Consider the following 15142-nt stretch of genomic DNA (forward strand, 5'->3'; position numbering starts at 1 on the left):
CAGGATTCTCCATAGCTGGTAGTCTTTGTGATCCAGGATCTTTCTCAGTTACCGTCTGCGTACCTACTCCAGTATTAAGTTCCCTATGTCAATATTGATCTCTGATTGTCTCCTCCCCAGATACTTAAGCCCCTGGACCCAGCCTCTGGACAATTTTTGGGGAAAAAAAGCAAATTGGTCTCTCAATTCAAGGAACCTGCATTTCATTAAAAAAAAAAGAAGAAAAAAGAGAAAAATATGAGTGACAGAAAGAAATCAGCAAGTGTGATCAAGATATTAAAAAACAAATCCTGAAAATATAGCAGTTTTTAAAAATATCCATAGAATTCTCACCTTTGCAAAGGAGCAAGAGTGGACTCTTTGCATCTTTTGGGGAGGGGGGCAAACTTGTTCTTTGTAATTTCTTAACATTCTTTTTTTAAAAAGGTTTTGTGATTGCTATAGTTATCGTGCATATTTTTTCTTGGTTCTACTTATTTCAATTTTCTTCAGTTTATGTAAATCTTGTCTCTATTGCAATAATACTTGCAACAATATTATTGAATTACCATGTGGTGAGAATGAAAAATAAGGTATAGAAAATTATATCTGGCAAATAGTAGGTTCTTATATATGCAGGTTGATTTATTTACAGCTTACCATTCCATATCTTCACAGAATCAAGAGGTAACCAAAAAAAAAAAAAAACATTTGAATAAGGGAATTGGAGAAAGAGAATCAGTCAGCAGTTAGTCCTATAACTAAATAGCTTCCTTTCACTCAGCTATTTTCTTATCTCTGTCTTTTCCTTGAAGAGCTTTTGGATTCCCATTGCAGCTCCATGAGGGGAGAATGTAGCAGTGAATTGTGGATATAACTTTCTGTTGAATTCTCTGAAATCTGAAACGCAAGAAAAGGAAATCCCAAGTGTAAATATCATTTTCCACTCCCTTGTGAATCATCTCCTGATCATACCCCTGTTTTACTAAATACAGATGCAGCTCCAAGCCTCATTGATTCCCTTATCTTTGTCCCCTTGTGATACTTTTTGATGGAACTAGAAGAGTTAATAGATGAAGAGGGCCATGTTAGTATAAGCATATTCCAATTACTTTTACTGTTGGCTGTTGAATGACACTGGGTGAATTCTTTTTTCATCAATAAGCAGAGTGCAAAGCAAAACAATAACAATGGATAAAACTAGAACCAGGACAGAGAGATAACTCTCAAGTTCCCCCCCTCCTTTCTTTCTTCTCCATATGAAATAAAAACATCAGGGGAAAAGGTATTATGAGGTTTAGTAACCATTGGCTATTTTTACATTTCACACAGGACTCTGCCAGCTGAGATTTACACAAACTTTTGTAATTCTCAGCCACAGACATTGATATAACACATCTTAGGAGTCAAAGTTAGAAGATAGCTAACCAAACTAAACCAAAGTTCAATGGTTCCCAATGCTTTTTGTCTTGTGAACACCTTTTAACAACAAAACAAATTTTATGAACACATTTTTTGAAAAAGAAATTGAATATGCTACTTCTAATATTCTCTTAGATTTAAGTGCTTACAATAATTACTTTTGTCCCCTCAAGCTCCAAATTAAGTTCACATATTTATAAATATAAAATATATAATTTTCTATTGTGTAAATAATAAATGTAAATATATTTATAAATATGAACTTGCATTCTACAATGCAATTTAAAATATAATCATATATAATTATAAGTTAAAATAACAAAGTGTGAGATATTTGTAAAATGCTCAGCACAGTGCCTAGCTAAGTATTTAATAAATACTTGTTCCCTTCCTTTTTCCTTCCTCTTTAATTATAAATTATTTTATTTATAATTTTTAAATTCTTATTTATAATTAATTTTAAATTTAATTATGAAACCATCACAAATATTTTACATGGAACATTCTATAAAAATTTAAAAAGTAATCCAGCAAGACTTCATATAGTCATTATTAGCTGCAAGACTACATATTACATCAATTTATTTTTACAACTTTTTTCAGAATACAAATATTTTTAATGAATAAGTTATAAATATTTGAACAAATATTTGCAACATTTGGCTAAAATTAATCTCAAATCTGGTTCTGCTTTAAGTTTATTTTTATATTGATTGAAAACAATAACAAAAATGCTCACACATAAATAATGAAAAGTGGTAGGAGAATCTTAAGAAAAATTATTTTTCATATTTTGTATAAATGTAAATATTTGACAAAAACAAATAGCTACTTAATGTTTTGAAATACTTTTCCACTGACAACTAAGATATTGACAACAATTAAATGATAAATGTACTTAAAGTTCAGTAACATATATCACTTCATTTTAAAGCAATGTTTATATATAAAATAACTCTTGTAAGCAAAGAATCACTTCAGATATGATTTTCTTTGACCACTAGCACAAAGAAACTTTATTTCATGACTTATCAGTGTTGTTAGCCAGTTCATTTTAAAATCTGCCACACAGAAGAATAACAAACAGAGGATAAGTTTGAATTGGAAAAAGAGCTTGAATACTGCAATGAGAAGCAACATAAAACATTCTTTCCTGCAGAATGTTTGTCATGATCCATGATGTTTTGAAGATGGCTTTTCATGAGAAATCTCAGGGATCATGGATTTTAAATGGCCCGGTATTTGTGCTGTAAGAACATTTAAACCGCATGATTACACAGCTGATGAGGTATGATTACAGGGTAACAGAGGGGAAAGAGGGAGCTGCTCTAATAAAGCAGAGTACAGAATACAAGGGAGGAGACATGCTTGGGCGACACATTTTGGGGGAATCCATTTAGGATGAAACGTCAGACCCTTGTGGTGGTTTGGAAACCTGTTGATCATTTGTTGAGAAACTGCAAACACTTAGAAACAGCCATACATTGATGGAGTCATTACATGGAGACATTATTGTTCATGTGGTCATCATGGATTTCAAATTGCTTGAGAAACAAACATGATGCTTCAAACTTCACATGTTGTCCCAGGGGAAAAATTCATTTTAATATAATCATGCAATTGTTTAAAGTAATAAAGAATTTTTAGCATCATCTTGGGTCTTTATCTTGAATCCTCTGTAAATCACTAAATTGGGAACCAAGTTAGGTGCAGTGGATAGCGGTCCAGGTCTGCAGTCAGACACATACTAGCTGTGTGACCCTGGGCAAGTCACTTCACCCTATTTGCCTCATTTTCCTATTCTGTAAAATGAGCTGGAAAAGGAAATGGCAAACCACTGGTATTTTTGCCAGAGAAATCTCAAATGGGGTCATGAAGAGTTGAACATGATTGAAATGACTGAATAACAACCAAAAAAATGGAAACATCTGATCTAATTCAACCCATTCATTTTATAGAACAAACTAGAATTCAGAGGTTGAGTTTTTTTTCCCCCTAAGGCTAGTAGTAGTTAGTAATTACTTAGGAGCAGAGTTAGGGCTTAAAGACAGATTTTCTTACTCTAATGATCTTTCCACTATGCCATGCTTTCTAAAACACTAAGATGAGGCCCAAATTTTTCATTGAATTGATCTGCTTAATAGGAGAGAAGATGAGGAATAAAATATATATAATGGAGGAGGGATATGACTTTTCTTCTTTTACCTCCAGTTAAGCAGTCATAGAAATCTAATCACAGTCTAATCACAATATGTTAATGAGGTGTCAAGAGATCTATGATTTCATTAATATAGGGTAGAAATTCTTAAATTTTTTACTCTTAGCACTCTTTTACACTCAACATTATTGAGGATTCCAAAGAGTTTTTGTTTACATGGATGATAATCCTATTAATAAATAAAAGATCTGTGGAGAAAGAAGGAATTAGTGGACAAAGAAGAACTGGAGTACATTATTGAATACAAGATGGATAATAAATATATTACGTTTAAAAAGTTTTTGTACAAACAAAAACAATGCAGACAACATTAGAAGGGAAGCAATAAACTGGGAAAAAATTTTACATTCAAGGATTCTGATAAAGGTCTCATTTCTAAAATATATAGAGAATTGACTCAAATTTATAAGAATTCAAGCCATTTTCCAATTGATAAATGGTCAAAGGATATGAACAAACAATTTTCAGATGAAGAAATTGAAATAATTTCTACTCATATGAAAAATTGCTCCAAAAATCACTATTGATTAGAGAAATACAAATTAGGATAACTGAGGTACCATCACTTCTCAGTTTGGCTAAGAGGACAAGAAAAGATAATGACAAATGTTGGAGAGAATGTGGGAAAGCTGGAAAACTAATACATTGTTGGTGGAGTTACGAATTGATTTAATCATTCTGAAGAGCAATTTGTAACTGTTCCCAAAGAGCTATAAAAATGTGCATACCCTTTGATCCAGCAGTGTTTCTATTGGGCTTATATCCTAAAGAGATCTTAAAGGAGGGAAAGGGACCCACATGTGCAAAAATATTTGTGGCAGCCTTTTTTGTAGTGGCAAGAAACGAAACTGAGTGGATACCCATCAGTTGGAGAATGGCTGAATAAGTTATGATATGTGAATATTATGGAATATTATTGTTCTTTTTTATTAAAGCTTTTTATTTACAAAACATAACATATAGGAATTTTTCCAACATTGACCCTTGCAAAACCTTTTCCAAATTTTCCCCTCCTTTCCCCCTTTCCCTCCCCTAGCTGACAGGTAGTCCAATACATGTTAAATATATTAAAATACATATTAAATCCAATGTATGTATACATATTTATGTAGTTATCTTGCTGTACAAGAAAAATCAGATCAAGAGGGAAGAAAAGGAAAAACTGAGAAAGAAAACAAAATATAAGCAAATAACAGAGAGTGAGAATGCTATGTTGTGTTCCACACTCGATTTCAAGAGAGGCCTGGAGAGACTTACATGAACTGATGCTAAGTGAAGTGAGCAGAACCAGGAGATCATTATACATGGCAACAATGAAGATCAATTCTGATGGACGTGGCTCTTTTCAACAATGAGATGATTTAGGCCAGTTCCAATGATCTTGTGATGATGAGAGCTATCTACACCCAGAGAGAGGAATGTGGGAACTGAGTGTAGACACAACATAGTATTTTCACTCTTTTTGTTTGCTTGCATTTTTTTTTTCTCATTTTTTTTTCCTTTTTGATCTGATTTTTCTTGTGCATCATGATAATTATGGAAATATGTATAGAAGAATTGCACATGTGTAACATATATTGGATTATTTGCCATCTAGGAGAAGGGGTGGGGGAAGGGAGGGGAAAATTTTGGAACACAAGGTTTTGCAAGGGTGAATGTTGAAAATTATTCATGCATATGTTTTAAAAATAAAAAACCTTAATAAAAAAGAAAAGAAAAATAATACTCATAATATAAATCATATTTTGAGTAAGACTATTTTCCAAAACAAAAAAATGAAAAGTGCATTGTTTTACATATTTTTGCAAATCTCTTTAATGTCTGGATTAATAAAAGAAAGCTGAATTCTTACATCTATCATAATCATATACCACAAATTTTTCAGCCATTCTCCAGTTGGATGGACCTCTCCATTTCCAATTTTTTCCACCACAAAAAGAACTGCTATAAATACTTTTGCACATATAGATCCTTTTTCCTTTTCTTTGATCTCTTTGGGGTTTAGAGATAGTAGTATTTAGAGTATTTAGATAGAATTTAGAGTAGTGGTATTGCTGAGTGAAAAGCTATGCATAGTTTTGGAGCCTTTGGGGCATGGTTCCATGATTTCTCTCCAGAAAGCTTGGATTAGTTCACAATCTACTAACAATTACATATATTTTTTGATTATATATTCCCTGAAAATTTCTTCTTCCTCTGGTGGTGATATTGTAACCAGAGGCACTGTAGAAATATATGGGAGAAATCTTTTTTGTTGCTTGATTCCGACTTTGGTGTATTTAACAGAATCATGTATATAAACAAGATTCTTTCCATCCCCTGCTCCAGCTCAGGAGAATCAAGGTAAACACACACGTATATGTGTTGAGATTTTAAGTCTTTCATTCGATGCACTCTAGAAAGTGAGTATTTATTCTTTGAAACTTTTTGCTTGTTTCTCAGAGGTTATGGCCCTTTGCCACAGGGCCCATGAAATAATAAGCAGATAACTTCCTCAGTCAGGAACCAGGAGATAAAAGGCCCTTTTATTATAAACCTTTGCTAGCACACATTGATTTCTCCCTCTTGGACCTGTCTTTCCTCTTCTCAAAAGCCACACAATCAGGTTAATTGGTAGTTGTTTGCTGTGGCCTGTAAACCACAAGGAGGGAATATTGGTCAGAAAATCCCTTCAGATGTTCTTGTGATCACAGAGAGAAGATATTGAATTTTTTCTTGTTATTGTTTTCCTAGAAAATGGTATTAACTGTGTCAGCCCACCAGAGACACCCCCCTGTTAAAGGGTTCCCAGAAATTGCATGATTGGAGAGGAAGATGAGCAGCTGGGGCTTCTGGGAGAGGAGCGACATTCCCCGTCCACTCTGGGAAAATGTGCTGAGCCACAGCCCAGGTTGACCTGGGGCAGAGAAGGCCTGTGGTTTCCCTTAAAGCCCCCTTCCAGAACAGGGCCGAAAGTGGCTGGGTTTGGAACCAATCAGAACACTGAGCACTTACTGTATTCCAGAGATACAAAGAGAAAAAAGTGGGCCTGCCCTCAAGGAGCTTACCTGCTGTAGAAAACGAGTTGTATGGGTCTGAGTCTGTACAAAATATATATAATGGAGTGTGTGTGTGTGTGTGTGTGTGTGTGTGTGTGTGAGAGAGAGAGAGAGAGAGAGAGAGAGAGAGAGAGAGAGAATTTGAATGGAGTTTTGAGGGAAACTAGGAGTCCATTCCAGACGTGGGGGACAATCTGTGTAACGGAACAAGATGGGGGCTCATCTGTGAGAAAAAAGCAGGTTTGGCTGGATGGAGGAATTCATAAAGTGGATAATTTTTAAAAGGGTTGGAAAGGCAGTAGGGATGGGATGTGAAGAGCTTTCAACATCAAATCGGGGAGTTTGCATTTGATCTTGGAGGTACTAGGGGAGTTAGACCACCAGACCTGTGCTTTAGGAATATCACTTTGACACCTGCATAGAGGGGAGATTAGAGAAGGGAGATTGTCAGGTGAGAGATCATCAGAATTTAGACTAAAATGGTGATTGTAAATGGAGTGAAGCTATGGGGATAAATTGGAGAGATATTAGGGAGATAGAATAGATAGATTTTGGCAGCTGAATGGATTTGTAAGATTGCAGAGAGTGATTATTCTCTCTCTCTCTCTCTCTCTCTCTCTCTCTCTCTCTCTCTCTCTCTCTCTCTCTCTCTCTCTCTCTCTCTCTCCTTATCTCACAGATAAGGTGGAGATGACTCATCCATAGCCACACAGGCAGAAAGTGTTGGAGGCAAGATTGGGATCGTGAGTTTAGAACTCGTCGGAGTTAATCTAGTACAACTTAATAATTTTACAGAGTAGAAAGCTGAGGACCAGAGAGCAGAAGGGATCTGCTTAAAGTCACAAGCTCACTCAGAACAGATCTTACCCATTCCTGGGACTGGGGTGCAGGAGATCTGCTTCCAAATTCAGTCTTCTTCCTGCTAGCCATGGTCTGTTTGGGTCCAAATTTTGTCATCAGTAAAACAAAAACATTTACACAGCCTTATACACGTCACTGCATGTGTCACAACAGCTACCTGAGGTGATATTAGTCCCATTTTGTGATGGGGGAAGGCCCCTAGTGATGGCCGTGGCCACTCAGCTGGCCAGCATCAGCAGGAGGATCTGAATGCACATCTTTCTGATCCTAAATGCTCTATCCATTAAGCAGCACTGCCTCCCAGTGAAATAAGGGCAGTTGTACTTGTTCTACCTACCTTAGGTGGAGTAGAAAAGGCATTAGATTGTGAAGTTCAAATCCTGCTGCTTACCATCTGTACCAACTTAATCTCTCTAAGCTTCAGTTTCCCCATCTGTAAAATGAGATGATAGAGCATCTTCCGCCCACTATTTACTCCTCAGTTTCCTCAGCTGTAACACAGGGGTTTGAAGTCAATATTCCCCAAGGCTGCTTTCAGCTTTAATTCTATGTAATCCTATGATCCCAAGATAATGACTGTGAGAGCACCACATAAATGTCAGCTATTAATAACAGCGGGCTGCCATGATTACTAATGTGTATAAATAGGCTGCGGCCTTTCACCAGTGATGACTTGCATCTAACAAGTGACGTAAAAGAGATAATTAAGGACATGTACCGTCTGAAAAGGAGGTGGGCTGGTCATGCAGGAAGAATGATAAACAATGGATGAACAGCTCAGATGTTGCATGGTGATATTTAAAGACCCCGAGGAAGGCTTCCGGCATTTTGGATGGCTCCTCTCTGGATGCTTAATTAAAGGGCAAGATGGAGGTCTGCATAGGATGAGAAGGTGTGGAGCAGTTGAGATCTGTGCCTGTGGAGTGAAAAGCCATGTGGAGGAGATCTCAGATTTGATTTCAGTTTTCTGATAGCAAAATAACAACAGCAATAATAATAATAGCTAGCATTTATGTATCATTTTGAAGGTGGCAAAGGGCTCTGTGCTTGAGATCTCATTAGATCCTTAAATGAAGGAAGGACTTCATTTTTCTCTTTATTTGTTTCTGACTTGACCACCATCATTGATTCCATCACCATCATTACCATCACTGTCACCATCATCATCATCATCATCATTACCATCATTATCATCATCATTCCTTCTTTCACTCTCCTCCCTTAATTAATCACTAGAAAACTTATCATCAGAGAGATTGCTTCAACTTCCATACTTATATCTTATTAATATCCTCAATCCCTTCCAACTCTTTGGAAGTCTGTATGACAAAGCCCCAAATTCCCCCCATAATCTTCCTTTAGAAAGGATTCAGAATCCCAGCTGCCTTTTCATTTGCCATTACCTTGGTTTTGACTCCGCCAGTTCTTGTTCCAGGGAACTCTGGAGTGCCCTCCTTCCTTTGCAGCTTCCTTTTCTGTGTTGTCTTCCTTCATTAGACTGTAGAATCTTTGAGGGCAAAAACTATCTTTTTAATTATTGTTTATTATTATTAATATAAATATCAATTAATTTATTATTATTGAATAATATTATTTATTATAGTGATTAATCCAGTGTCTGGCACATAGTCAGTGGTTAGTAAATATTAACTGTGCCACCAGTATCCCCATTTTACAGAAGAAGAAACTGAGATGGAGATGATTAGCCCAAAGTCACATAGTTCATTAATAACTTGGGGAGGATATAAATTTAGATTTTTTTTTCTGACTTTAACTCTAGCATTCTATTCTCTATGCAATGAAGTACCTAGAATATAATGAAAAAAATCATTTTTGATTACCTAAAATCATCTATTAAGTATCAAATGAGATAATATTTATAAAAGTAAAATTTGCACAGTATATAATAAAATGGGTACATTTATAACATTGCAATATTAGCATATAGCATATAATAGACATAGAGGAGTCTGAAAAGATATATGTAGCAACATCTTGAGAGTGAGACTGGCTACATCACCCCCTCCTCTTCTGCAGTTCTATTTTCTTTCAAAGCCTTTCCCAGGCCTACCCACCTAATGTTAGTACCATCCTTTCTTTGATTATTTCCAATTTATCCTGTATATTTCTTGTTTGTACATAGTTGTTTGTAAGTTACTTCCTTCATAGTAGGGTTGTGTTTTTCTCCCCCCACATACAATTTATTTTATTTAGAGAAACAAAATAAGAAAAAAAAGAAAAACAAAAGGAATACAAAACAAAATGAAACAAAACAAACAAGAACATTGTCACGTGCCCAGCAGAATATCAGGAAGGATTCAAAATATATAACAACAATATCAGTTCAAGAATCTCTCTCTGTCTCTGTCTCTCTCTCTGTCTCTCTCTGTCTCTCTCTCTCTCTCTCTCTCTCTCTCTCTCTATATATATATATATATATTAATTATATCAGTAGAAGAAATTATATTCATGAGTGTCCATCTTTTCTTTATTTCTTTATAAATTGTTCTTTTGTTCTCTGCTGTGGATCTTATTTGCTTTATTCTCTTTGCCCCTTTTCATCACCCCCACTCCCAAGCAGGCTATAGTTAAGAAAGGCTATATTTATATACACATATGTAGATATATACATACACACATACCCCCAGACATACACATATTTTTCTTATCCCTGCTGATTCTTTGCTTTAATTCTGCTTCTACCTTACCTTACTATTACTTAACCTCCCCGCCTTCCCCCCCCCACCCATTCTTCTCCATCCTTTGCTTCCCTGTCCACTCATTCCTTCCTCCTTCTTTCTTTATAGATTTTGGAGGGGTATATATGCAATGTTGCCTATTGAATCCATTCCTGAAGAATGTAGTTTTTCCAGAACTATGAACCTTCCTCCTCCTTCTAATGCCTTTGTGTCTATTCTTCCTCTGCATCTCATTTGTATGACATAATTACTATTTACCTTAACTCTGCCCCAATCTTACTTTTGAGTTGCCCTATTGTTGATATAAATCTTAAATATATGCTATATATTTCCCATGTTAAAAAACCATAAGGAATTTGTCCATGTTAAGTTCCATGAAATAGATTTTTGGGTACTGGCTCTTATATGTTACATTTTCTATTGTTTGGATTTGTTTGAGAGAAAGTCCTGAAAATTTGCAAGTTCGTTGAATGTTCATTTTTTCTCATTCAATATTATAGATAATTTTGCAGGATATGATATTTTTGGCCTCAGGTCTAGTTCTTTTGATTGTTGATAGATATGATTCCAGGACCTGCAGTCTTTTTATTGTGGCTGCTGATAAATCCCGAACAATTCTAATTATAGCTTCATTGTTTTTCTTTTCTTGTTTCTTGCAAAATGTTCTTTTTGATCTGTAGATTTTGATATTTGGCAATATTGTTCCTATGTGTTTTCCACAAAGGATCTCATTGAGGTGGTGATAGGTGAATTTTTTTCTATTTCTACTTTCCCTTCATGTTCTATCACTCCAGGACAATTTTCTCGGATTATTTCTCCTATTATTGTATCAAGGTCCTTTTTTTTTTTTATCACAACTTTTAGGCAGTCCAATTATTCTTATATTTTTTTCTTCTTGATCTGTTCTCCAGGTCTGTCATTTAAAAAATAAGATGTTTCACATTTGGTTCTATTTTGTCATTCTTTATAATCTGTTTATTTCTTGGTCTCTTATAGCTTCTCTGGTTTCCCCTTGCCCAGTTCTAATTTTCAAAGAATTATTTTTGTTTTTAAGACTCTCTATCTCCTTTTCTAGCTGGTTAGCTTTTTTTTTTTTCATAAGCTTCTTGTTTTTCTTGGATGGTTTTTATTTTTATTTTTAAAATTTTTTTCTCAAAGTGTCTCATTTGGTTTTTAAATTCTTTTTTGAGTTTTTCTATAAATTCTCTCTGGGCAGGGAGCCATTTCACACTACTCTTTGGGAGCAGAAGCTTTTTTAACTAAATTGTCCTCCTCTGAAGATGAACCACAGTCTTCCCTGTTCCCATAATATGTCTCAATGGTGGGTTTTTTCTTCTTTACTGGCTCATTTTTGCTTTAATAAAAGGTATTAGTATAAGACCTGTAATCTTGGGATAGGGGATGTTGCCCCAAGCTTCACATGAGCTCTCCCCTCTTACCTGGAACCCCAAACCTCTGTACATTCATTTAATTACCTCCCAAAGGATCTCCATTAGGCAGTATTTTATAACAATTTAGTGGAAATTACACGATGTACTTGAAAATAATCACACTGCACCCTTCTCTTTAATCTTTGATTTAGATTTTATACAAATTCAGACAGGCTTTTCCCATCACCAGAACGAGGGACTGAATTCACCAAGGAGCTGTACAATTCACCCCCTTGCTGATTTTGGCTGTGCCCACTGCAGGGGTCCTGTCCCTGGGCGGAGGTGTCCCACAAGCCAGGGACCTCATGGGCAAGGGGCGCTAGATTGGCTTGGCAGCAGATAAAGACTCTTGACTTAATCCAAACATATCTTAATTGATTTTGGCACCGGGCTCGAAGTCTGTAACTCACTCTGATTCAGAAAAAATTTCCATGTTTACCGGCAGCAAGCTGCACTGTTTCTAATGGTCTAATTTCTAAGAGCAGCTAAATTGAATATAATGGATCCATGCTGGTGGCTATGGATCTATGTACTCAGTTCTCTTTTCTGCTTCACTTGATTAACTTTGATGGACTTACACTTTCGTGGAAATGGCCACCTATTTTTACCTTCTCATCCAGTTCCATTGTGGATCTTGTTAGTGTCCTCCCATTCATTAACCCTTCATAGAGGACCTAGCCAATGTGTGTTAGAGTCTAGCTAATGGGCTTCCTTTTGATATCAAATGGATATAACTCCCCCATCTATCGCTATATCTATAACCACATCTATATCTATCTATATCTACTTCTATATCTATCTCTGTCTCTACTCAATCTGTATCTATCTCTATACCTACATCTACATCTACATTTATATCTATACCTATATTTATATCTACATCTATATTTATATCTATACCTACATCTATATTTATATCTATACCTACATCTATATTTATATCTATATCTATATCTACATCTATATTTATATCTATACCTACATCTACATCTATATCTACATTTACATATATACTAATAGCCATACCTACATCTATAGTTACAGCTATTATTATATCATCTTATTATAGCAACTGGACTTTTTAAAAGTCCCTCCCTCTAGCTTGCAGCTAAAACTAAAAAAAAAAAATTAAGACTTGATTACTTTTTTTATCACCTAGATGCCCCTCTCTATTCCTTCCATAGTTTTTTCAGAGGGCCATCTCTTCCAACAAAAGAATGTTCTTTAATAAAGAGAAAGATGTGAAAAAAAATCAGCAAAACTGATCAATACATTGAAAACATTTGATAATATGTGCTCTGCCCCACACTCATGAATCCCCCACCTCTGTGGAGTGAATGTGTAATACATGAGGACATCTTTTCATCTCTTCTTTGAAGCCAGTTTTTGTAAAGGGCTGAAACTCTGAGTTGATGCACTGATGTTGGACAACTGAGCATTTAAGGCTAACTACTGATTGGACCATACTCTATTAGCATATGCTTGGAAAATGGTCCTTCCCACTATTCTGTGCTGGTTCAATCTTTTGGTATATACACAGAATTGTGGGAAAGATTAGGGGGTGGAGTAAGACAAGACAGAGTCACTTTAGGACGAGGAAAAAGGAAGTCATGGAGATCCTGCGTCCATCCAATTCACTTCTACCCCTAAAGACTAAGAATAAAGACCAAGGACTTTTGTTTATCCTGACTGCGGCTGATTCTAAGGTATCCAGAGTGCTACCTCGGTCTTCACAAGTTTTATTTTTTATAATTTCACAATATTCATTTTTAATTATTTCTGGCTGATGGTCTTTCCATTTACTTTGTTGCAGTCTCTGTGTATGTTGCTTTCTTGGCTCTTTTGACTTCACTTTGCATTTCTGGCTGATGGTATTTTTCCATTTACTTTGTTGTAGAATCTGTGTATGTTGCTTTCTTGGCCCTTTTGACTTCACTTTGCATTTCTGGCTGATGGTCTTTCAATTTACTTTGTTGTAGTCTCTGTGTATATTGCTTTCTTGGCTCTTTTGACTTCACTTTGCATTTCTGGCTGATGGTATTTTTCCATTTACTTTATTGTAGTCTCTGTATATGTTGCTTTCTTGGTCCTTTTGACTTCACTTTGCATTTCTGGCTGATGGTCTTTCCATTTACTTTGTTGTAGTCTCTGTGTATGTTGCTTTCTTGGCCCTTTTGACTTTACTTTGCATTTCTGGCTGATGGTATTTCCATTTACTTTGTTGTATGTTGCTTTCTTGGCCCTTTTGACTTTTCTTTGTATCAGTTCATGTAAATCTTTCCATTTTCTGTATTTGCAGTGTCTCTTATTTCTTAAAGTACAGAGATATTCCATTGCATCTATGCACCATAGTTTATTTAGTCAATCTTCATTTGTCAGGCATCTACTTTATTTCCCATTCCTTGCTGCCACAAAAATGCTGCTTTTAACACATATGTAGGAATTTTGTGCTTTGGGGTTAGGCATAAGGAACTCACCAAGGTTGTGTCCATAGGGGGAAGGATATAAATCTCAGGACAAAATACCAAAGGGAGACTCCAAAAGTCAAATAATCTCATTTAAGGGGAAGCTGCCAGCATTGGGGAAATATGGTCTCGAATGGTATTTTTGGAGACCTCTAAGATGTCAGCATCCTTGCATAGAGCCTTCCATGTCTTGCTGCTCTCTACATTACTGAGTCATCCCCTTTTCTACTCACTTTGATGCTTTTGAGAGCACTAATATGTGACATTCCATTCATACCTAGCATGCATTTATTTCTCCATTGCTCTTTAGGTGACTGGCAGTTGGAATTCTTCAAAGATTAAGTGACATTCCATGAATTGTAGACATATAGCATTACTGGGAAAATAACGGTGTTAAAAACTTGGATTTTTGTTTCAGGGAGAAGTTTGTGATCACTAAAACACTGCATAATTAATTGCTCTAATGACTACTCTTATGAGCATCCTAGCTGACTTTTTTTTTTAACATGATTAATATTATTGTCATTCTTATTCTGTTATGACCTTTTTAATAGTTTTCCCATGGACTTTGGAGAAGGCAAAGTTCTCTAAATACATGAAAGCCCTCTCAGTTAAGGGAATACAATCTTTGGAATTTCATAGAATCACAGAATTTCAGAGTTGGAGGGGGTCATAAAGGTTAGCTAGATCCAATGAGATGATAATACATTCCACTCCCTGCAAGCCTTAAAATGGTATATCAATGCTTGTTCTTATTTTTGTCTAGGACAAACCTCTTCCTGATTCATGATATAGTATTCATAGCCAGAACTGTTAGTCAACTGCAACTTTTGTTTTGGGAGGTTCGATGGATTAGTCAAATCAGCTAATGCAGACTTAATCTCTGCTGGAACATGCCCAATAATTGGGCTTTACCAGAATGTTGGCCACTTAATTTTTTGTTTTCCTTTGGTAATTCCCTTTTTTATTGCCATGTGCATAGCAGAACATAAGATTCAAAATATGAAGCAATAAATTTCCATTTCAAGAA

At 35.6% G+C, this 15142-nt stretch overlaps 1 long non-coding RNA gene across 1 annotated transcript; it reads right to left on the reverse strand.

Moving 5' to 3' along the window:
• Nucleotides 1–599: 599 nt before the first annotated feature.
• On the reverse strand, nucleotides 600–8050 carry LOC127540191 (uncharacterized). Its single transcript, XR_007948108.1, has 2 exons — nucleotides 7856–8050; nucleotides 600–879 (listed from the first exon to the last, which is right to left on the reverse strand). It is a non-coding gene; the product is annotated as an uncharacterized LOC127540191 (long non-coding RNA).
• Nucleotides 8051–15142: the final 7092 nt, after the last annotated feature.

Source organism: Antechinus flavipes, chromosome 6, assembly GCF_016432865.1.
Source record: "Antechinus flavipes isolate AdamAnt ecotype Samford, QLD, Australia chromosome 6, AdamAnt_v2, whole genome shotgun sequence".
In the NCBI taxonomy this organism is placed as follows: Eukaryota; Metazoa; Chordata; class Mammalia; order Dasyuromorphia; family Dasyuridae; genus Antechinus; species Antechinus flavipes.